The 25805-nt window shown below is 38.7% G+C and overlaps 1 protein-coding gene across 1 annotated transcript in view; it reads left to right on the top strand.

The window, feature by feature from the left end:
* The window catches only part of NAF1 (nuclear assembly factor 1 ribonucleoprotein), a 115345-nt gene that overhangs the window by 51359 nt on the left and 38181 nt on the right, over positions 1-25805 (top strand). The gene's annotated exons all lie outside the window — the stretch shown is intronic.

The raw sequence follows: 25805 nt of genomic DNA, 5'->3' as shown, positions 1-25805 counted from the left end.
CCCCCAAAGGCTGAGGAGACTCTATTCAGGTTCTTGGGTCTTGAGATGAGAGGTTCTTGCTTTGGTGGTAACACTGGCTTAAACATGTGTTGTATTTCATGTTTCTTTTTTGAAATGATATTTATTGCAGCTTCTGTTTAGGAGTTGCCTTTATAGATCACAGCACAGTCTTACAGCATAGTAAGACACAGTCTTCTTTTGGTTGATGAAATATTTTAAGAGTTACATGAGGCTATATCTAAAAGCACTGAGGAAACCCCAAAACAGAAATTGTGAGATGTTGCCATTCAGTTGCAACAAGTTAGTGAGCTGTTATAATCTTCAAGGTATGTAAAAAATCTTTAGACCTCTGTTCAAAAGTAGACTGTAGATATTGACAATATCTGTTTGATACCTGAAGAAACTTAGAGCTGAGTGATACCATTTGACTTCTGCTTTCAATTAAGCTGCTACCTTAAGCACTTAGGTCCAACTTGCCTTCCTCCCTATACTTATTTCAAGGCCTTTGAAACTTCAGAAATGACCTAAGCTTTGAATGATTTATTAAAAGTGCACATTCTTGAGTTTTATCCTAAGATTCAAATTCAGTAGATCTGAGATAAGATCTAGGAAACCACTTTTAACAGGTACCCCCAGGTGATGAATTTCAGGATTTATTCTTGGTCTGTGTGGATTTCAGGGTACATGTCTATTGCAACTTCTACACCCTTCCCTCTGGGACTGAAGGGAGTTGTTTAGGATGGTAGTGAGGCTGTGGAGGGAGTTGGGGAAGAAGAGAGAAATAAAACTGGCTGCCTGAATTGTTCAGGACAACTCACTCACTTGGTTCTGTTATATATATATTTTTTTAGCTGTACACATCTTTGGAGTTTAAGAGGAGGAACCCAAGTTTGGAAAAAAATATTATAATTTTCATCATCTTAATCTTAGAGTGCTGTTTTTAAAATCATACGGTCTTAGATCCTTAAATTACTAGCCAATATAAATACTTAGAATATTCTTCACATGCCATTTGTCATCTGAAATAGGCTATTCTTTAAGCCTTTTTTCTACAATGAAATAGATAGTCATTCACATTATAGCATACAGATAATGCTTCTGCATGTCTGTGTGTGTTGGTTGCTCAGTCTTGTCTGACTCTGCAACACATGGGCAGTAGCCCGCCAGGCGCCTCTGTCCATGGGATTTTCCAGGCAAGAATACTGGAGTGGGTTGCCATTTCCTTCTCCAGGGGATTTTCCTGACCCAGGGATTGAACCCGAATCTCCTGCATTGCAGGCAGATTCTTTACCATCTGAGCCATCAGGGAAGCCTTTTGCATGTCTTGTTATAAATAATGATAAAAGGAAATAAAAATTATAGCCTAAGCTAATATGTTTATTTTATTAGATGAGTGTCTTTCTCCTTTTCCTTTCTTTAATGGAAAAGGTAGTGAAGTCCTTGGTAATTGGATGACTTGTCCTCATGTTAGGAATAAAGACTGAAAGAACTGGGTTGAGACTCTAGTGTAGACCTAGAATAGGAGGTGTAGTACAGAACTTTGCAAAATACATTTCAGAAGCCTTATGGTTAAGTCATAAAGTTAAGTTCTAAAATGCACCCATCCTGCTGTGTAACTGAATGATTAGTAGGGCCTAGTTGTCATACCAGTTGGATGCACTGGCAGAGCCTGTGTACAGGGGTCTCACCTTTGCGAACGTTGAAGACTGCAAGATGCTTGTTCTTCCCTCTTTCCTTTCCCCTCCTCCTACCCATTCATTCTGACTTCTTACTCCCCACCCTCAACCCCCGCCTCGTCTTGTGCTACTTTCTCCTTGCTTGTTTAGAGTTGGTGAAACTCAAGTACATTAAAATTTCAAGACATAGGAAAAGGGTAGAGGGATTTCCCTGGAGGTCCAGTCGTTAAGACTTTGCCTTCCAGTGCTGGGGGTGTGGGTTCAGTCCCTGTTCGAGAGCTGAGATCCCACATACCCACAGCCAAAAAGCTAAGAACATAACACAGCGATGTAACAAATTCAGTAAAGACTTCAGTTAATAATGAATAGAATCTTGAGTTCCAGTCTATAATTTAATACTATTTGATTTTAAAAAAATGTATTTAAAATCCCCATATGCTAAAAATCTTAGTGTTTCTTAAGAACAAGTTTCCTTAAAGATTTGGGGAGGGAGAAAATCTTGGACATAATGTATCATTTAGATATATTCTATTGCAGCAATCATTGGCATTTGCTTTCAGTACTATGAATTTAAACATTTTAAGATGATATGATTAACTGATTTAATGATCCCATTGTTGAGATATGATTCTTTTTCCATCTGTGCTACCAGGGAAACCCAAGGGAAAGTAAGTATGTTGTTAAACACTAGGTCTTTTTAAGAAAGGAATTAAAAACTAGATGAATGTTCTGCAGAGTCAGTTTGTATGTTCTTACAACATGTGTTCATAAAATCTTTCTGACATTGCCTATTTGATTCCAATGAATAAACTCTCAGGTCTATAAAAAAAAAATAGACAATAGAATGAATGCAAGCTGGAAAATAAAATGATTATGAGAAATTGTCCAGTTATGTTGCAGGTACTCTATGATTTAATACTGTCTGTATTTATGACAGTACATTCAGGGTAAAAGCAACAGCAGTACACATTTGTGTCCTTTTCTGCAGATAAATTGCCCTTATTCCAAAAGCCTTACTCATCAATCTGACCCAGCCAGATCCTAAATTTATGTAGCAATTATGTTCCAGAAAACCATGGAAACATTTACTATACTGTTCTGAAATTAAAGTTGAGAAATACCTTCTTAATACCACCTATCAGGCCAAAGTACTTGTTTTGAACTACTAGCAGCGATAAAATTCTCTCTCATCTTTGACTCTGCACTCCAGACATGTACAATTACTTAGTGTTCTGGAAATGAGGTACACAATTGTGTATCAAATGGTAAAATAATGAAAATAGCCAATGAAAAGTTTCTTCTGCACATTCAATAAAGAAGTATACTTAATTATATTTTATATGTATACTTGCAAATATATACATTTGAAAGTTAGTGCAAAAGCCTGATTATTATGCATATTTTAGTTCAGTACCTTTTATTTCTACTCATAAGGTTGATGAAATGGGAATAAATGTTACATTGACTTATTTTGTAGTTAGTTGCACTGTAACATCCCCCAGAAAGAGCAAACTGATGTGATAGGGTAAAAGCTTTTTATTTACATTGAAAATACAAGGGCTAAACATTGTTTCTAACACAAAGTGAAAATGAAAGTGAAGTTGCTCAGTCGTGTCTGACTCTTTGCAATCCATGGACTGTAGCCTACCAGGCTCCTTGGTCCATGGAATTTTCCAGGCAAGAGTACTGGAGTGGGTTGCCATTTCTTTTTCCAGGGGATCTTCCCAACCCAGGGATCGAACCTGGGTCTCCCGCATTGCAGGCAGACGCTTTACCATCTGAGCCACGAGGGAAGACTAACACAAAATATGGCCCAAATACTGGGACAGATAAAAAGGAATGAAACTTTTTAGCAGAGAATCCCTATCAAAACGTGATGTATAGATGGTGGTGATCTGTAATGTTTAGATGATAGAAGTGAACTAATGTGTTCTCAGTATCCATAGCCACTGGCAGAACCATTGCTGCAGCTCTTGAAACCTTTCACGTGTGCTCCTGTGACACACGGGAGGGTGTTCTTCCCCATTGCACCACTCTCCAAATGTCTGCTTGACCATGCATCATGCAGTGCTTTGTGTCAGGACATGGCAGTGTCAGCCTTGGGTGTGCCAGCTGTCTTAGTGGCTGATGCATTCAAAGCAAATGATTAATTTTCTTTAATAGCAGTTTGGTTTTTGACCAACTGTAATTCCTGGTTGTTGTTCAGTCGCTAAGTCGTGTCCAACTCTGCAACCCCATGGACTGCAGCACACCAGGCTTCCCTGTCCATTATTTCCCAAAGTTTGCTCAAACTCATGTTCATTAAGTTGGTGGTGCTGTCTAACCATCTTATCTTCCGTTGACCTCTTCTCCTGCCCTCAGTCTTTCACAGCATCAGGGTCTTTTCCTGTGAGTTGGCTCTTTGCATCAGGTGACCAGAACATTGGAGCATCAGTCCTTCCAATGAGTATTCAGGGTTGATTTCCTTTATGATTGCCTGATTTGATCTCCTTGCTGTCTAAGGAACTCTCAAGAGTCTTTTCCAGCACCATAGTTCAAAAGTATCAATTCTTTGGCGCTCAGTCCTTATGGTTCAACTCTCACATCCATACATGACTACTGGAAAAAACCATAGTTTGACTGTACAGACCTTTGTCAGCAAAGTGATGTCTCTGCTTTTTAATAATTCCTGGTACTTTATTGCCAGTATCATAATTTCAAAATAAATCCTGTCCAGCAAAATTAGGGGTTTAAAATACAAGGGCAGAAGAAAATAATCTATAGGCATTAACTAATATGTTCAGATACTTTTTGAAATCTATGAAATTGCCTACAAAATTCATTTGGTTCAATCTAATATATGGACTCTAGAATGTGTTACTTCCCACATTTATTTTTCTCCAGTGAGCATCTCCCTGTCCCATATCCTACAGGACACATTTTAGAAACACTGTCACAGACATTCACTGGGGAAGCTCATGATGGAGCACATTTCTCAGATACACCTGGTCTTGCTAAGACAATTTATTGGAGTTACGGCTGATCCTGGAGTCTGGCAGTAATGTTAAATACTTTGTATTAGGCTAGGAAACCACTATTTAATATAGACTCTTTGGTTCTTAACCTGTTCTCACCCCCTGTCCCCCACAGTGTACTGCTGCTGCTGAGTCACTTCAGTCGTGTCTGACTCTCTGCGACCCCATAGATGGCAGCCCTCCAGGCTCCCCCATCCCTGGGATTCTCCAGGCAAGAGCACTGGAGTGGGTTGCCATTTCCTTCTCCAATGTATGAAAGTGAAAAGTGAAAGTGAAGTCACTCAGTTGTGTCCAACTCTTAACGATCCCATGGACCGCAGCCTACCAGGCTCCTCCATCCATGAGATTTTCCAGGCAAGAGTACTGGAGTGGGTTGCCATTGCCTTCTCTGGCCACAGTGTACTAGAACCCAGTAAAAGCCTGGGACATTTAGATTTTTCTAGAAAAGAAGCTTTCCTCTCTTTTTTAAAATTAATCTTTTTATTGAAGGATAATTGCTTTACAGAATTTTGTTGTTTTCTGTCAAACCTCAACATGAATCAGCCATAGGTACACATATATCCCCTCCCTTTTGAAACCCCTTCCTATCTCCCTCCCCATCCCACCCCACTGGATTGATACAGAGCCCCTGTTTGAGTTTCCTAAGCCATACAGCAAATTCCCCTTGGCTCTCTATTTTATATATGGTAATGTAAGTTTGCATGTTACTCTCTCCATACATCTCACCCTCTCCTCCCCTCTCCCCATGTCCATAAGTCTATTCTCTATGTCTGTTTCTCCATTGCTGCCCTGTTAATAAATTCTTCAGTACCATTTTTATAGATTTTGTATATATGTGTTAGAATATGGTATTTATCTTTCTCTTTCTGATTCACATCACTCTGTATAATAGGTTCTAGGTTCATCCACCTCATTAGAAGTGCCTCAAAGGCATTCCTTTTTATGGTTGAGTAATATTCCATTGTGTATATGTACCACAAATTCTTTATCCTTTCATCTGTTGATGGACATCTAGGTTGCTTCCATGTTCTAGCTATTGCAAATAGTGCTGTAATGAACAATGGGATACATGTGTCTTTTTCAATTTTGGTTTCCTCAGGGTATATGCCTAAGAGTAGTATTGCTGGGTCATATGGTAGTTTTATTCCTAGCTTTTTAAGGAGTATCCATACCATCTTCCATAATAGCTTTATTAATTTACATTCACACCAACAGTGCAAGATCATTTCCTTTTCTCCACAGCCTCTCCAGCATCAATCATTTGTAGACTTTTTGATGATGGCTAATCTGACTGGTGTGAGGTGATATCTCATACTTTTGATTTGCATTTCTCTAATAATGATGAATGTTGAGCATCTTTTCATGTGTTTGTTAGCCACCTGTATGTCTTCTTTGGAGAAATGTCTGTTTAGGTCTTTTTCCCACTTCTTGATTGGGTTGTTTGTTTTTCTGGTAGTGAGTTGTATGAGCTGCTTATATATTTTGTAAATTAATCCTTTGTCAGTTGTTTCATTTGCTATTATTTTCTCCCATTCTGAGGGTTGTCTTTTCACCTCGCTTATAGTTTGCTTTGCTGTGCAGAAGCTTTTAAGCTTAATCAGACCCTACTTGTTTACTTTTGTTTTTATTTCTGTTACTCTAGGAGGTGGGTCAAAGAAGATCTTGCTTTGATTTATATCATCAAGTGTTCTGCCTGTGTTCTCCTCTAGGAGTTTTATAGTTTCTGGTCTTACATTTAGGTCTTTAATCTATTTTGAGTTTGTCTTTGTGTATGTTGTTAGGAAGTGTTCTAATTTCATTCTTTTACATGAAGCTGTCCAGTTTTCCCAGCACCATTTATTGAAGAGGCTGTCTTTGCCCCATTGTATATTCTTGCCTCCTTTGTCAAAAATAAGGTGCCCATAGGTTTATTTCTGGGCTTTCTATCTTGTTCCATTGGTCCATATTTCTGTTTTTGTGCCAGTACCATACTGTCTTGATGACTGTGAAAGTGAAAGTGAAGTCACTCAGTCGTGTCTGACTCTTTGCGACCCGTGGACTGTAGCCCACCAAGCTCTTCTGTCCATGGCGTTCTCCAGGCAAGAATACTGGAGTAGGTTGCCATTTCCTTCTCCATGATGACTGTAGTTTTGTAGTATAATCTGAAGTCAAGAAGGTTGATTCCTCCAGCTCCATTCTTTCTCAAGACTGCTTTGGCTATTCAAGATCTTTTGTGTTTCCATATGAATTGTGGAATTTTTTTGTTCTAGTTCTGTGAAAAATGTCATTGTTAATTTGATAGGGATCACATTGAATCTATAGATTGCATTTGGTAGTATAGTCATTTTCACCAGGAACATGGAATATCTGTCCATCTGTTTATATCTTTGATTTATTTCATTCAGTTCAGTTCAGTTCAGTCAATCAGTCGTGTCCGACTCTTTGCGACCCCATGAATCGCAGCATGCTAGGCGTCCCTGTCCATTACAAACTCCCAGAGTTCACTCAGACTCACATCCATCGAGTCAGTGATGCCATCCAGCCATCTCATCCTCTGTCGACCCCTTTTCCTCCTGCCCCCAATCCTTCCCAGCATCAGAGTCTTTTCCAATGAGTCAGCTCTTCGCATGAGGTGGCCAAAGTACTGGACTCTCAGCTTTAGCATCATTCCTTCCAAAGAAATCCCAGGGCTGATCTCCTTCAGAATGGACTGGATGGATCTCCTTGCAGTCCAAGGGACTCTCAAGAGTCTTCTCCAACACCACAGTTCAAAAGCATCAATTCTTTGGTGCTCAGCCTTTTTCACAGTCCAACTCTCACATCCATACGTGACCACAGGAAAAACCATAACCTTGACTAGAGGGACCTTTGTTGGCAAAGTAATGTCTCTGCTTTTCAATATGCTATCTAGGTTGGTCATAACTTTTCTTCCAAGGAGTAACCGTCTTTTAATTTCATGGCTGCAATCAACATCTGCAGTGATTTTGGAGCCCCAAAAAATAAAGTCTGACACTATTTCCACTGTTTCCCCATCTATTTCTCATGAAGTAATGGACCAGATGCCATAATCTTCGTTTTCTGAATGTTGAGCTTTTGTACAGTTATTTTGTCTCCTTAGGTAAGTTTATTCCTAGATATTTTATTCTTTTTGTTGCAATGGTGAATGGAATTGATTCCTTAATTTCTCTTTCTGATTTTTCATTGTTAGTATATAGAAATGCAAGTGATTTCTGTGTATTGATTTTGCATCCTGCAACTTGGTTAAATTCACTGATTAGCTCTAGTAACTTTTCTGATACTATCTTTAGGGTTTTCTACGTACAGTATCATGTCATCTGCAAACAGTGAGAGCTTTGCTTCTTCTTTTCCAATCTGGATTCCTTTTATTTCTTTTTCTTCTCTGATTGCTGTAGCTAGGACTTCCAGAACTATGTTGAATAATAGTGGTGAAAGTGAACACCCTTGTCTTGTTCCTGATCTTAGGGGGAATGCTTTCAGTTTTTCACCATTGAGAATAATGTTTGCTATAGGCTTATAGATAGCCTTTACTATGTTAAGGTAGATTCCTTCTGTGCCCATTTTTTGAAGTGTTTTAATCATAAATGGGTGCTGAATTTTGTGAAAGGCTTTTTTGCATTTATTGAGATTATCATATGGTTTTTATCTTTCAGTTTGTTAATAAGCTGTATCGCATTGATTGATTTGCATATATTGAAGAATCCTTGCATCTCTGGAATAAATCCAACTTGATCATGGTGTATGAGGTTTTTGATGTGTTGCTGAATTCTGTTAGCTAAAATTTTGTTGAGGATTTTTGCATCTATGTTCATTAGAGATATTAGCCTGTAATTTTCTTTTTTTGTGTTGTCTTTGTTTGATTTTGGTATCAGGGTGCTGGTGGCCTCGTAGAATGAGTTTGGAAGTGTTCCTTCCTTGGCAAATTTTTGAAAGAGTTTGAGAAAGATAGGCATTAGCTCTTCTCTAAATGTTTGATAGAATTCTCCTGTGAAGCCATCTGGTCCTGGACTTTTGTTTTTTGGGAGATTTTTGATCACAGCTTCAATTTCACTGCTTATAATTGGGTTGTTCATAATTTCTATATCTTCGTGGTTCAGTCTTGAAGATTGGGCTTTTCTAAGAATCTGTCCATTTATTCCAGGTTATCCATTTTATTGCCATATAGTTGTTCTTAATATTCTCTTATAAACCTTTGTATTTCTGCATTGTCTGTTTTAACCTCTCCTTTTTCATTTTTAATTTTGCTGATTTGATTCTTCTTTTTTTTCCTTGATGAATCAGGCTAAAGGTTTGTCAATTTTGTTTATCTTCTCAAAGAACCAGCTTTTAGTTTTACTAATCTTTACTATTGTTTCTTTCATTTCTTTTTCATTTATTTCTGCTTGGACCTTTAAGACTTCTTTCCTTCTACTAACTTTGGAGTTTTTTTCCTTCTTTTTCCAGTTGTTTTAGATGTAAAGCTAGGCTGTCTATTTGATTTTTCTTGTTTCTTGAGGTAGGATTGTATTGCTATGAACTACGCTCTTAGAACTGCTTTTGCTGCATCCCGTAGGTTTTGTGTTGTGTTTTTATTGTCATTTTTTTCTAGAAATTTTTAAATTTCCCTTTTGATTTCTTCAGTAACCTGTTGATTATTTAGAAAAGTGTTGTTTAATCTCCATATGTTTGTGTTTCTTACATTTTTTTCCCTTGTAATTGATATCTAGTCTCATAGTGCTGTGGTTGGAGAAGATGCTTGATACGATTCAGTTTTCTTAAATTTACTGAGGTTTGATTTGTGACTCAAGATGTGGGCTATCCTGGAGAATGTTCCATGTGCACTTGAGAAGAAGGTGTATTCTTCTGTATTTGGATGGAATGTCCTGAAGATATCAATGAGATCTCTTGCTATCAATGAGATCTCATCTAATGTATCATTTAAGACTTGTGTTTCCTTATTAATTTTCTTTTTTGATGATCTGTCCATTGGTGTGAGTGGGGTGTTAAAGTCTCCTACTATTATTGTGTTACTGTCAATTTCTCCTTTTATGTCTGTTAGTGTTTGTCTTTGGAGAAGGCAATGGCAACCCATTCCAGTACTCTTGTCTGGAAAATCCCATGGATGGAGGAGCCTGGTAGGCTGCGGTCCATGGGATCACTAAGAGTTGGACACGACTGAGTGACTTCACTTTCACTTTTCACTTTCATGCATTGGAGAAGGAAATGGCAACCCACTCCAGTGTTCTTGCCTGGAGAATCCCAGGGATGGGGGAGCCTGGTGGGCTGCTGTCTATGGAGTCTCACAGAGTTGGACACAACTCAAGCGACTTAGCAGCAGCAGCAGCAGTGTTTCTCTTATGTATTGAGGTGCTCCTATGTTGGGTGCATAGATATTTACAATTGTTATGTCTTCCTCTTGGATTTATCCCTAGATCATTATGTAGTGTCCTGCCTTATCTGTTGTAATATTCTTTATTTTAAGGTCTATTTTGTCTGATATGAGAATTGCTACTCCCAGCATTCTTTTGCTTCCCATTTGCATGGAATATATTTTTCCATCCTCTCACCTTCAGCCTATATGTGTCTTGTTTTTGTATCCATTCAGCCACTCTGTGTCTTTTGGTTGGAAAAATTAATCTAATTATATTTAAAGAAATTATTGATATATATGTTCCTATTGCCATTTCCTAATTGTTTGGGGTTGATTTTGTAGATCTTTTTTCTTCTTTTGTATTCCTTAACTATATAAGTCCCTTTAACATTTGTTGTAATGCGAGTTTGGTGGTACTGAGTTCGCTTTTGCTTGTCTGAAAAGCTTTTGATTTCTTTATCAATTTTGAATGAGATTCTTGCTGGGTACAGTTACCTTGGTTTTAGCTTTTTCCCTTTCAGTACTTTAAATATATCCTGCCATTCCCTTCTGGCCTGCAGAGTTTCTTCTGAAAGATCCGCTGTTAAACATATGGGGTTTCCCTTGTATGTTACTTGTTGTTTTTCCCTTGCTGCTTTTAATATTCTTTCTTTGTGTTTAGTCTTTGTTAGTTTGATTAGTATGTGTCTTAGTGTGTTTTTCCTTGGGTTTATCTTGTATGAGACTCTGCACCTCTTGGACTTGATTGACTATTTATTTTTCCATGTTGGGGATATTTTCAACAACTATAATCTCTTCAAAAATTTTTTCATACCCTTTCTTTTTCTCTTCTTCTTCTGGGACCCCTATCATTCGAATGTTTGTGTGTTTGACCTTGTCCCAGAGGTCTCTGAGACTCTCCTCAGTTCTTTTCATTCTTTTTACTTTTTTCTGCTCTTCAGAAGTTATTTCCATCATTTTATCTTCCAGCTCACCAATTCGTTCTTCTGCTTCAGATATTCTGCTATTGATTCCTTCCAGAGTAGTTTTTAATTTCAGTAATTGTGTTGTTTGCTTTGTTAATTGATTCTTGCATTTTCTCCATTTTCTTTTCAAGGCTTTTGATCATCTTTACTATCATTATTCTGAATTCTTTTTTAGGTAGTTTGCCTAGATCCTCTTCTTTTTTTTTTTTTTTTTGACTTCTGTGTTTCTAATTTGTTCCTTCATTTGTGTAGTATTTCTCTGCCTTTTCATTATTATTATTTAACTTACTGTGTTTGAGGTCACCTTTTCCCAGGCTTCAAGGTTGAATTCTTTCTTCCTTTTAGTTTCCACCCTCTGAAAGTTGGTCCAGTGGTTTTTGTAAGCTTTAAATAGGATGAGATTTGTGCTGAGATTTTTTTTGTTGGTTTGCTTGTTTTTCCTCTAAAGGGCAAGGCTGAGTGAGGTGCTAATCCTGTCTGCTGATGATTGGGTTTGTATTTTTGTTTTGTTTGTTGCTTAGATGAGGCATCCTACACAGGATGCTACTGGTGGTTGTGTGATGCTGGGTCTTATTTTCAAGTGGTTTCCTTTGTGTGAGTCCTCACTATTTGATACTCCCTAGGGTTAGTTCTGGAAAAGGCAGTGGCAACCCACTCCAGTATTCTTGCCTGGAAAATCCCACGGACAGAGGAGCCTGGTAGGCTGCAGTCCATGGGGTCGCTAGGGGTCAGACACGACTGACCGACTTCACTTTCACTCTTCACTTTCCTGCATTGGAGAAGGAAATGGCAACCCACTCCAGTGTTCTTGCCTGGAGAATCCCAGGGATGGGGAGCCTGATGGGCTGCCGTCTATGGGGTTGCATAGAGTCCGACACGACTGAAGCAACTTAGCAGCAGCAGCAGCAGGGTTAGTTCTCTGGTAGTTTAAGGTCTTGGAGTCAGTGCTCCCACTCCAAAGGCTCAGGGCTTGATCTCTGATCAGGAACGAAGATTCCACAAGTGGTTTATTATGGCATTAAGTGAGATTAAAACAAATATCCAAAAATGAGAAACCAAAGATGAGCCCCAGACAAATGGTAGTTACAAAATCAGATAAATAATAATTAAAATAATGGAATATACATATACACCCATAAGCAAAGTCAAAACACTCCAACAAAAATAAAGTACAGTAGATTGACCCTGTAAACAAAGGAAACCAAAGATTATATCTACCAGTTAAGAACAAAACTAAAGCACAAACTGGAAAACAAAACTAAAGTAAGGTGCCAATTGGGGAATAAAGCAATGAAAATAAAACTAACATATGTTGAGCAGAAAGGAATGAAAGAAAAGAAAGAAAAATACATAAATTTAAATAGAGGTAGATAAAGATTTATATACATTGAAGATTAACTGCAAGGGGAAAAGAACAGTAGGAAAAGCAAACAGTAATAAATGTAGAAAAGATAATAGGTTTTAAAAAATTTAAAAAGGGGGGAAGAAAAAAAGACTCCACAGAACTGCAAAAGCCCAAAGTAGAGGCAGAGGTTTATAATAACAATAAAAAAGTGTGACTAAGAAAAAGCTCAAAAGCTTAATAGACTTTGTACTGCCAATAAAATCGTCAACCACAACAGAGGGAGGGAGAGAAAAGAAAAAAATCCACAAGAATCTACAGAACAAGTGAAACCATAAGAATAATAAATGTTTTTCTTGAGTCACTGCTGTCAGAATCCTTTCCCTCTCTGGGAGTCACAATCCACCTCACCTCCCTAGGATGCCCTCCAACACTGTGCTGATCTCTGGACCTGCTGTGGGGGCAGCTCGGATTCTAATCTGGTCCTACTCCTGTGTGTTCTTGCCTCCAGTGTCCACAGCTCTCAGAACTAGTGCCTTTTCTTTTGTGGGATTCTCAATGTCCTTTTATATATTCCATAGACACAGAGTCTGCCTAGTTGATCATGTGGATTTAAGCCTAGTTGATCATGTGGATTTAATCTGCAGCTTGTACAGCTGGTGGGAAGGTTTTGGATCTTCTTTGTTAGCCACACTGCCCCTGGGTTTCAGTTTTTTTATTTCCACCTCTGCATGTGGGTCATCCACTGGGGTTTGCTCCTGAGGCTGCCCTGGAGGACTTGAGTTTGCCTCTGTGCAGGCCAGGTATGGAGGTGGTGCAGCTGCTTGGGTTGCAGGGGTTCTGGCAGTACCAGATATTCAGGTGAATTGGTGGCTAGGGCAATAGGAAATATAGTGCTCTAGAAGGGTATGGGAACCAGTATTGGCCAATACGCTCCAGTATTCTTAACTAGAGAACCCCCCTTACAGAGAAGCCTGGCAGGGCCACAGTCTACAGGGTCACAAAGAGTTGGACACGACCAAAGTGACCCTGTGTGTATAGACAAAAGATGTTTTTTTTTGCCTGTGGCAGCTGTGCCCCAGTGAGAGTTGAGCGTGAAGGTGGTGCAGCTGCTTGGCTTGCAGGGACCCTGGTAGTGCCAAGTGTATAGCGACACAGCCTGCCTCTACCACAGGAATTACGGCCCTATCTGAGTCTTTTCTTGAGCCTCTTGTAGCTGGCGATCAGAAGGCCTCTTTGTCCAGTCTTTCTCCGTAGCTCTGCCTGTTCAGGCAGTTCTTTCCTTTTGTTTGTAAAGAGAGAAGGGGCTGGAGAGAGTCTCAAGTTTTTCTCCTTTTAGAGCAAGTATATATAACAAATGGTTTTTAGATTTGATAGTTCACAAGTCCTTTAAAAAAAAAATTATGAACTCCCAAAGCTGTACTCACAGTTTACATTGGGAGACATTGAATTACGAAGCTAAAATCTCTATAAAAATGCTTCTGATTTCTTACAGAATTTTTATATCTGCAAAACTGTATCTGTGGATACATTCAAATTAAAGAAACGTTGGCCTCAACAATGTTGGATTTCAAATGGCTTTATAAGCAAAACTTCCAAATAATTGTAGCCAGGGAAAAAGGAAATATTTAATGGTCTTACACATCTAGATAATGTCTTCCCAATGTTTCTGCCCAGTGGTGAATTTATGATTTAGACTGATTTAGTCATTCTTACACTAAAAGAAAGGAGAATCATCTATAGCTTAACAAATTTAATTGTCTCCATTTTAAAAAGCTCTCTCCGGGCATACTGTGATGAGGAGTGATATTTGGGTGTTTGCAAAATCTAAGAACATTCTACAAAGACAAAAAATGCCTGTGCACAAGAACAACAAAACAATAGTTCATGTGGTAACTAAACAGCTGGTGTCTAGAGAAGACAAAGTTTTAATTGATCAAGTAGCTGCTGGCAGAAAACATTACCATGGAAGTAAAGATTAAGGACTTTGCATTAGGCAATTATTGTAAGTTGACTGGAGAGTTTGCAGGAAAAAAGAGAGAAACTCAGGGCTTTAAGTTCTAATCCTTCAACCTGAGTAAGGACCAAGAAAATTGTTCTTATCCTGGTGTAAACAAAGACAAAGCCAACTGCCTTCACAAAGCTATCTCCTGATAACTGCAACACTGGGATTGCTGGAAACCAGACCTAGGACTGATCCTGTGGTTGCCTGAATTTAAAAATACAACACTGTGAATGAACCTCAGAAACATATTGTAGGAACTTTCATGATGGTCCAGTGGTTAAGACTTTGCTTCTAATGCAGAGCGTGTAGATTTGATTCCTGGTCAAGGAGCTAAGATCCTGCATGCCTTGAGGCCAAAAAAAAAACAAAACATAAAACAGGAATGGTATCGTAACAAATTCAATAAAGACTTTAGAAAACATTGGCCCATATCTAAAAAATTAAAAAGAAAAACAAAAACGGTAAAGCAAAACTGCCATATACAAAAAGAGTAAAAGTACATTGATTCCACTTAAGAAAAGATGAAAAAGGCAAAGTTAAAACCACCTATTCGAATCTTTAGACTTCAGGGATACAAGTTTTGGTAGCACAGCTATTAAAAATGGGGAAAAAAAAAAAAAGATAGCAAGAAAATAATTATGAATGTTAGGAAAGTAAATGTCGTTTACAGTGAGGAAGGGAATAACTGTTGGGGAAGGGCAAGGGTGGGGGGGCCCTTCTATGTTGCTGGCTATACCTTGTTTATTCCTCCGGATAGAGTTATGTGGGTGATTGCTCTGTGATAATTTATTTGGCTGTACATTTATGTTCTATGAAATTCCAGATGTGTGTATTATTGTTCAAAGTCAAAAGGATTAAACAACCCTGGATGGCTTCACATCCCATTCAGAGAAAAAAGACAAGGTCCTTAAATGACTTGCAAGTCCCTAATGATCTGCGCCCCCCACCTCTTAAATGATTTCTCAGTTCTTCCTTTTTGCTCATTCTGTTCCTGAAGCTGCACATGAATGTGACTGGAGAAAACCAAACTATCATGCTGAAATTCCTCAGTACTACCCCTAAAATGCACCCTTAGAGCTGCCTGGAAATGCACCATATTTCCCAAGACTATTCACCAGTCCCACCTAGGTGGCAATTTTACAACACTCAGTCTCCAAGCCCTCCACTTCCCTCACCCCATATTTCACTGTCCTGGATACCGATTTTGAATGCCTCTGTACTGAGAAAATGGAAAAAATTCTTTGTGGTGGACATACAGATGTATTATCCACATCATCCCTTCAGGAAGAGTCATTGAGACTTCCCCAATGGTCCAGGGACTTAAGACGCCACACTCCCAATATTGAAAGCCCAGTTTTGATACCTGGTCAAGGAACTAGATCCCACATGCTGCAGCTAAGAGTTTGCAACTAAAGATCTCGTATGAAGATCAAATATCCCATGTGGCACAACTAGGACCTGACACAGCAAAGGAAGGAAGGGATGGAGGGAAGAGGGAAGAAAGAAAAGAAAAGTTTTGGGGGAAGTGGGTAGCAGCAATGTAAAGACAGTTCAGTTCAGTCGCTCAGTCATGTCCGACTCTTTGAGACCCCCATGGACTGCAGCACGCCAGTTCTCCCTGTCCATCACCAACTCCCAGAGCTTATTCAAACTCATGTCCATTGAGTCGGTGATACCATCCAACCATCTCATCCTCTGTCATCCCCTTCTCCTCCTGGTTTCAATCTTTCCCAGCATCAGGGTCTTTACCAATGAGGCAGCTCTTTGCATCAGGTGGCCAAAGTATTGGAGTTTCAGCTTCAACATCAGTCTTTCACCAAGGGACAAATCCAAAGTTGTCTTTGGAGTTGATACGGCTTTGCCAGGCATGCACTGTACTTTGAATTTTCCTGCCAGCCAATCCTGTTCCCTCCCACTTCTCTCTATAGCTGTCGATCCCTCATAAATATTCAGCATTCCAAACTCCAACTGAATTTTCTTCCTGAGAACTGTCTGTGACACAGAGCATCCAGACTCCATCACCATGTCCATCTACTGCACTTCTTCCGTTGCAAAGTCCTATGACTATCTTCTTTAAGTAGAGCTCTTATTTAAAACAATCATATCATTTGTGCTCTGTTGCTTACTCAGACATCACTCTAGCAATTCTCTCCTCTCGCCTCTGACATCATCAATCTTTCCTTATTGAAAAAATTGCTATTGTCTGTCCCATCCTATAATTAAAAAGAAATGATTCTTTTGGCCCACTTTACCAGTTACTGCTCTATTTCTCTGCTCTCTTTTGTAAAAAAAAGAAAAAAAAAAGGTTTTATACATGATTTATAATCCCAGTCCCCAGTTCTCTCATCTCTCTTTATTCTAATCAGGATTTTGCTCCCACTGATATTCCCACTCTTGTTAAAACCATCCCATGCCTCCTACAATGCCAACTACCATGGTCTGGCCTCAGCCTTCATACTTCACTTCTTTTCATGGTTGATAATTTTCTGCTTTTTGCAACTTATTCCAGTTGGCTTCTAGGATGTGAGGTTCTCTTGTTTATGCTACCTCACTGGCCACTGGCTTTCTCAGATGGGGCACCTGTTCCACAATTTGCCTGGATGAAAGCACCCGGTGTCCTGGAAATGTGTAGGGAGGGGCTTTGCTGTTAGTCTCCTTTCCTGGTTTGCTTTTTGCTCTGAGTCTTATAGGGCAGAGTGACAGAGCTCTGTGCTTGATGCATTTCTATTCCCCAGTTATACTCATCTCTCCCCCAGACTTCCCTCCATGTTGGAATTTCACAGAGTTCCTGACATTTCCACTTGGATGACTAATCAGCACCTTAAAGTGTCCTTAACGCACCACCTCTGAGTTATCTGTTCTCATTTGCTCCACTAGAAGGGTCTGCTTTCTCAGTGGTGATAACTCCATCCTTCCAGTGACTCAAGCCTCAGATACCTGATTCAAAACAAGCCAAAGAGAAAATCAATACAGATTGCATATTTTACTTTATGCTCAGAGATGGGGAGGGAATGATGGTTAAGGTAGAGAAGCAAGCTACTTTCCAATATTCTAGGAGAAATTCTCTGGGTTTCAATACTTCAAATGGGTTGACAACTTGGCAAGACCAAAGTAGTTAACTCTTCTACATCCCTTTCCACTGATAATCTTCCCTCCTTCCTTTGACTAAGGTGTTACCAAACTCGGGTCTGACTGCTTGCCACTTGAAAAGCAGCATATGAGAGAGAGAAATGTTGGTAGAAAGTAAAGTTGCTTTTAATCAGAATGCCGACATCCGGGAGATGGTGGACTCGGTGTTCCCCATAATCATCTCTGAAGATTCCATTAGGCCATGAAGGTTTATAAAAGGAAACAGGCAAGTGACCCCAGCTAATCATTGAGATGGAAGTCAGAGTCATCACTATCCCCCACAGTGTGCAGGCTTGTCAGCTCCTTGTTGCCTTTCTTCAGGTGCTATCTTGTTCACACAGTTTGGTCCCAAGATTACCGAAGGGGAAGCTGGAGAAGAGATTTGGTTATCTGTTAAATACTTATTCTTCAGTTCTACTTCTTTGATCTACAGAAAGCACCAACAAGATAGGCAAGGTATCATGTGCTCCAAAGATTTGAAAGGTGTGCTTGGACTGGAGATGAGTAGAGCATGGGGTCCCTGGTTTAATGTTAGTGACAAAAGGGCTTCTGCAGAGAGCTGCTTACAAGGATATTCATCTATTTATTTAGCATCAAGTCAATTTTTCTGCTTTATATCTAGAAGAATATATTCTACCTCTGTCATTAATAAAATAAATGATAGGTGGGCAGTAGAGTAGCATCCAGAAATCTACCCCAAAAGGAGAGATGTTTGCAAAACCCACTTAGATAAGGAGTTTTCTGAAGAGCCTTTAAAGAGTTATTCTTGGCCTTAACTAGTTATTGTAAAAGAGAGAAACACACTCAGGCGGCCTTTAATCCATTTTCTAAATACAAATAGTCCCTGGGGCTGCATGATCCCTGGGAATACAGATATAAATACCTTTTTATAAAGTGGTTAGAGTTCGACATTGGTGGGTTCAAAATATCTACACTAGAGTTTAGCTTGATGGAAACAAAAAGAGGAAAACACGTATATAAGTGATATCATATGGTATTAGTCTCTCTTTCTGACTACTTCACTGAGCACGATAATGTTTGGAATATGACACAAATGAATCTGCCTATAAACCAGAAACAGACTCACACAGAGAACAGACTTGTGGTTGCCAAGGGGGGCGGGGAGTGGGGAGAAGGAGTGGGAGTTTGGGCTTAGCAGATGTAAACTATGACACATAAGATGGATCAGCAGAAAGGTCCTACCATGTAGCACAGGGAACTAACTATATTCAATAGTATCTTATGATAAACCATCATGAAAAAGAATATAAAGAAAAATGTATATAAATGTATAACTGAGTCACTTTGCTATACAGCAGAAATTAATACACCATTGTAAATCAAATGTATTTCAATAAAATACATTTAAAAGAAGGGGAAAAAGCAAAAGCAAAACTAAAATTCAGCTTGAAATCTGTAGAAATGCATTGAAATACGTGTGTACCACTTTTGCTTTATCTTAAGTTTCCAGAGCTGAAAAAAGAGTCAAAAACCTTTCAAATTCCTTTTAAAGTTAAGAGCCTCCAATCACTCTCAGAGGCTGGCAATGACTTTTAAACAAATATTGAGTGTGAGTAATCCCAAGGGGCATCTTTCTGTGTCAGTTGATGTCAGATTTCTGCTCCCCATGGAGAAGCTCTCTCCTTCCTATAGTGGATCCTGTTGTTGCCACAGAAACAAGTTGCAGCAGGTTGTTCTTGGTTCTATAAGGTCAGTCATTATGACTTTGTACCCTCATAGTTACACCTGTGTTCTTCTCTGAGTCCATAAATGTTATTTCCTTTATTAGGATAGGAAAACACTTTAAATAAATATTAGACTCACAGTGAGGATTTTTTCTTCCTAGAAAAATGGAAATGCTATAGACGGTAGAAATAAAAGAATTTTAATGAATTCAGAGTGAATATTTCCAACTTCTTTTCCTCCTTCCACCAAATGAGTAAGTGTCAATTGTAGGCTAACATTTTAGGATAATCTAGTCAGGTTGTATAAGCTTTTTAAGTATGAAATTGATTTAAGCACTTCATTTTTGGCATACTTGTGACTTTTATATTGGGGTGGAGTATATGAGGGTAAGAGGTGATGGAAGAAGAATGACATGCTCTTGAACAAGTACTTGAAAGAAGCTATTGCCTCTAGTAATCGTCTCTCAGCCCTTTCGAGATCAAGTCTCTACTTGGGCAAAAAGAAGTTGGGAGAAAAGTATCAAAACCTTGTCTGGTGAAGCTACTTTAATGAAGAGCTTGTTTCTGTTCCAAGCAGAAATGACTCAGAATGTGAGAGCATGGAGCTTTCTAAAGAAGTTATTGCCCACATACAGTGAAAATTTGGGGAGAAAAAGGAGGGAATGGAGAACTATGTGCCCATGAGCCTAATTTCATTAAGGAGCTGTAACCCAAGGGAAAGCCCTCTGCTTGTGAGGCTCTCTCCTGAGAAGAGAGGGGCTCGACAGACGAGCAGGATGGTCACTCAGCTCCTTTAGCTGCGCCTTCTTCCTCCAGCACATGGTGCACACAAATAATGTTGAATAAGTGAAGGAATAATTCAGAGTGTATTTTCACCTGCTACTTTAGTTCAATGCATTTTAAGAACAATATCTCACTACACTTTAAAATTTAATATTCCTAATTGTTACAAGTGTGAATCATAATAAAGGAAAATATAAACAAAACACATTACTGTTGTCTTAATTGTAAGCATTTGTTGATTTATCAACTAACATGATGGAAGAAAACTTTGTAAGTTAAAACATGCAGATTAGTGTACAATTTTAGCAATTATTAAAGTATGATGACTTTCTCATATTGAATTCAGTGTTCAATATTTGAATATTATTTTCTTTTTTATGGTGGGGAATTTTATTAACTGAGAAAGGAGAAATGAGAGATGCTTTCTAAGCACTAACCTGTTAAGTTAGAGTTTCAAAAAAGACAGGGTAAGCTATTAGATGATGAGCTTGAGTAAATATGGGAAATAAAAAAATGTGCTATTATCTAAGTATCTTCATCTACTTCTTCCCCTCTTTCCATATTCTTTCCCAGTCCTCCCCTTCCTGTCAGCAGTTACACTGAAAACAGAGTAGAATGACTCAAGATCTCCAAGGGCAAATCCAAGGACTTCTTTAACCTCTCAGAAAGCCCAGAGTGTTTATTTCCTCACTAACCTACCAAAGTATGCAAATATGTTGTATGCAGGAAAAAATAAATATTTTCTGTATCCTGACACTCAAGTGAGCTATAATCTTTGAATTGTACACACTGCAACATACACAAAGTATCTAGAAAATGGTACCTATTTCTGATATTTCAGTTCCCATTTATTAGGAGTTATCAAAGAGAGAAACATCACCTCCAACAGGATAGAACTTGATTCTTGGAAAGTGAAAAAATCTTACACTTTTTATGTACTGAAAGGTTGTTGCTGAGCCATGAAAGATGCTGGGATTCTTGGCCTCCAGAGGAAAGGAGATTCAATCCAGGGCCAGTGATGAGGCTTGATCGCTCTGAGCTTTTGTGTAATAAAGTTTTATTAAAGTATAAAAGAGAGAAAGCTTCTGACATAGACATCAGAAGGGGGCAGAAAGAGTGCCCCCCTGCTAGCCTTTAGCAGTATGTTATATACCTATGAGCAAACTGTTAGAGAAAGGAGATGTCTCAAAACTCAGAGTGGGACCAGGCGCCTCACCCACAACATGCATTTTGAGATAAACTTGGCACAAGGTGAGTCATCCCGGGCTATAAAATAATTGACATGAATATTGAAGAAAGGCAGGTTTCCAAGAAAATATGTAGTTTTATTAACATAGATTAGGAGAACAATATATGAGTAAAACATACTGGTTCCTTGAGCCATTATCAGTTTGAGTCTTAAGAGGAACTGACTTGAAAAGAGTCTAGGGTAAATACGTAATTCATTAACCTAGCTTAAGAAAAACATTTCCATAGGGAAAACGCATGATGGCACCCCACTCCAGTACTCTTGCCTGGAAAATCCCATGAATGGAGGAGCCTGGTAGGCTGCAGTCCATGGGGTCACAAAGAGTCGTTCACGACTGAGCGACTTCGCTTTCACTTTTCACTTTCATGCATTGGAGAAGAAAATGGCGGCCCACTCCAGTGTTCTTGCCTGGAGAATCCCGGGGATGAGGGAGCCTGGTGGACTGCCGTCTATGGGGCCACAAAGAGTCGGACACGACTGAAGTGACTTAGCAGTAGCAGCAGCAGCTCGAGATTTGAGAAAAGTTTCGTTCAGGTGGAACCAGGTGTCATCATGGCAACACAGAATTTTAAAAGAAACCTCCTTTTAATTTTGTATAGAGAAGGGAAAAAAAAATCTGACACTTGCAGTTTGTTTCCTCCTGCTGTTTAAGAGAGACATTAAAAATGTGTGACACTTGCAGCCTATTTCCTTCGTTTGGAGACCCCTAGCCTTCCTGCCTGTTACCCTCTCAGTACAAAGCAGATACACCTACAGTAATTATGTATTAAATATATATAATTATAATTAGATACACAATATATTTGAGGTATTAAAATTTCATGCTGGGAAGATTAGTTAAAAACGTCTAAAAAGCAGGAACTCCCTGGCAGTCCAGTGGTTAGGACTCACGCTTTCACTGCTGTGGCCTTGGTCAGGGAAGTAAGATCCAGCAGTGTGCTCACTGAATTAAAAAAAAAAAGTCTAAAAAGGCTCCCTCCAGGGGAACTATTTTAAAAAGTCTAAAAAATACCCCAACTACAGGAACTATGTGAAAGTCACTCAGTCATGTCCGACTGACTCTTTGTGACCCCATGAATTATACAGTCCATGGAATTCTCCAGACCAGAATACTGGAGTGGGTAGCCTTTCCCTTCTCCAGGGGATCTTCCCAACCCAGGGATTGAACCCAGGTATACCACATTGCAGGCAGATTCTTTACCAACTGAACTATTCAGGGAAGCCCTAATGAAATGGGGATTGGGGTGGGGGACTGAAGAAACACTATTGTGCATCGTGAATTTTGTTAATTAAAGGTTGTTATTCTCTCCCGAGTTGGCTAATGGAGCAAATGGTAGAGAAGTACGGAAACCAGTTTTTTAAATAGTTGAGCCAGTGCAGGGCTTTTAGGTAAAAGAGTATTTGTAAGACATGCCTGGGTCTGGGACTGGTGTGAGGTCGCTCTTATCTGAATTGGAGTCAGTTTATTCCTGCAAGATGGCCTAAACTTGAAAGAGAAATAGACCTGGAGGGAAGATGCCCTGGGGAGAACACAACCCATCCCATCTTGTCTTACAAGATGGAGCAGTGGGAGACTCCTATCCCAACACCATTGCTCCAAGCACACAGAAGCAGAGGGCTCTGCTGTGGGGCCAGAGGTCGCCACTAACAGCAAGGTGGCCCAGTGAGCACCAAGCCTGGCTGTTTCTCTCAAGAGAGTCTGGAGAAATAATTCTGAAGTGTGATATTCTTCACAATAATTGGAAAAGGATGGAGAATTTTCTCTAACATGAAGAATGAAAAATCAAAGTGAGTTTTGCCTAATTCACCAAGGATGAGTTAACAGATTTTTATTTGGAAATTGCTTGTTAACTAGATAATCACCTAACATACAGTGTTTAAAATATCCATTTCTATATTGTTCTCTAAATTTCTCAGGAAACCTTTTTACTTCAACTTGTTTTTCTAAATTAATTTTTTATTTGAAATAAATTATCCATTTTGAAACTGAAATCATATTGGCTGATACTATATTGAGATGAGGAACACAGGCAGAAGAAAATGGGAAAAAAGAAATTAAACAAAGGAATGAAAAAGAGAAAGAAATGAATGTTTAGTCTTCACGTTATTTCAGTAATTCTCTTTTAACCTTAGTTTTCATTACAATGGAAAATGGTAACTCAAGTCTAGTGCCACCTAGGACACCTTCTTACCGTAATGGAAATGGGCTGCATGTCACTGGAATTATGGCTGGTGGGACCCAGGAATTCCATCTAAATGTATTTAATTTTCATTAATTTACATTTGAATTTATATACCTGCTTGGGGCTAGTGCTACCATATTGGCCAATTCCACCCCAGGAATATGAGGATGTTTAGTATATTTAATTTACACAGTCAAACTACTTACTTTGAAGCACTCTAATAAGGACACTGACAAATCACTGCAAGTTTTCCTCACTACAGGCTAACACCTAGTTTTCTTCTAGGAGAACTGTCAGTAGTAAAGCCCTGGTTCACAGTCCACAAGAAGAGGCTTCCCACAGGGGTAGTTGATAGGAAAGCATGGATTAATTGTGCATTTCTTAAATAAAAAATTGAAATCCTTTAAATGGTTAAGCTTAATATTAAAAACTTTGCATTATATTGAAATGAAATATGCAATTAATTTAGAACAAAATGTTAACAAATACACATTTCATGCATAATATGGCATCTTGTTCATTATAATTTTTCTTATTCTCAACCATTACTTAAGCTTATTTCTCAATAGGAATGAAACCAAGACTCTCATTCAGTGACAGAACCTAGCAGACAATGATTAAACACTGAAAAATATGCATGTTCCCCACATCTACTAAAAGATTTTAGATAAATACAAATCAGATACAAATGTACATGTATTTTATTTATAAAATTAAATATACTAGTTTGGTCAAAGGTAAGTGTATTTTTAGGTTTTTTGTTTAATTTCCCTGCTTTACTGAGATATAGTTGACAGATAACATTGTGTAAGTCTAAGGTGTACAGTGTATTGATTTGATACATTTAGCTACTGGGAAAAGATTACCACCATAGCATTAGTTAACACCTCCATCCCATCATATAATTACCATTTGTGTGTGTGTGTGTGGTGAGAACAATTAAGGTCTACTGTCTTAGCACATTAGAGGACAGTAGTTCTTGGGAATTCCCTGGCTGTCTAGCGGTTAGGATTTGGCACTTTCATTGCTATGACCTGGTGGTTCCTTGGTATGCTTGGGGGGGTTGTCTAGGACTCTCATGGAGCCTGAAATCCACAGGTGTTCAAAATGGTTCTTGTACATAACCTAAGTACCTCTTCCCCCCATACACTTTAAATCATCTCTGGATTTTACTTATAACACCTAATTCAATGTAAATCATAACTATGCTTCAATGTGATTAACAAGTAAAAAAGAAATGATCATTTCTAACAATTTGATAGCCATTGTAAAAGTCTATCTTTTAAATTCCTTATATATCTGTTAGTGTACTGTATTGATGTTTTAAAGTCTAAATACATCATGAGGACTATTCACATTGTTCAAATATTAAATAGCTTTTTGGTTAAGAATCATATGTTCAAAAGTTTCAACTTGTGATTATCTCCCTTGTTTTGCTATAATTTTCATTTTTTTAATCTAATTATAAGTAATATTTTTTGAAAGTGCTGCACTCAATATGCCAGCAAATTTGGAAAACTCAGCAGTGGCCACAGGACTGAAAAAGGTCAGTTTTCATTCCAATCCCAAAGGAAGGCAATGCCAAAGAATGCTCAAACTACCACACAATTGCACTCATCTCACACGCTAGTAAAGTAATGCTCAAAATTCTCCAAGCCAGGCTTCAGCAATATGTGAATTGTGAACTTCCTGATGTTCAAGCTGGTTGTAGAAAAGGGAGAGGAACCAGAGATCAAATTGCCAACATCCACTGGATCATGGAAAAAGCAAGAGAGTTTCAGAAAAACATCTATTTCTGCTTTATCGACTATGCCAAAGCCTTTGACTGTGTGGATCACAATAAACTGTGGAAAATTCTGAAAGACATGGGAATACCAGGCCACCTGACCTGGCTCTTGAGAAATCTGTATGCAGGTCAGGAAGCAACAGTTAGAACTGGACATGGAACAACAAACTGGTTCCAAATAGGAAAAGGAGTATGTCAAGGCTGTATATTGTCACCCTGTTTATTTAACTTATATGCAGAGTACATCATGAGAAACGCTGGGCTGAAAGAAGTGCAAGCTGGAATCAAGATTGCTGGGAGAAATGTCAATAACCTCATATATGCAAATGACACCACCCTTATGGCAGAAAGTAAAGAGGAACTCAAAAGCCTCTTCATGAAAGTGAAAGTGGAGAGTGAAAAAGTTGGCTTAAAGCTCAACATTCAGAAAACAAAGATCATGGCATCCGGTCCCATCACTTCATGGGAAATAGATGGGGAAACAGTGGAAACAGTGTTAGACTTTATTTTTCTGGGCTCCAAAATCACTGCAGATGGTGACTGCAGCCATGAAATTAAAAGGCGCTTACTCCTTGGAAGGAAAGTTATGACCAACCTAGATAACATATTCAAAAGCAGAGACATTACTTTGCCAAAAAAGG

This window comes from Bos mutus, chromosome 6 (assembly GCF_027580195.1).
Source record: "Bos mutus isolate GX-2022 chromosome 6, NWIPB_WYAK_1.1, whole genome shotgun sequence".
Lineage (NCBI taxonomy): Eukaryota > Metazoa > Chordata > Mammalia > Artiodactyla > Bovidae > Bos > Bos mutus.
The sequence above is the reverse complement of the archived record's forward strand: the minus strand, read 5'-3'. Positions and strand labels throughout refer to the sequence as shown.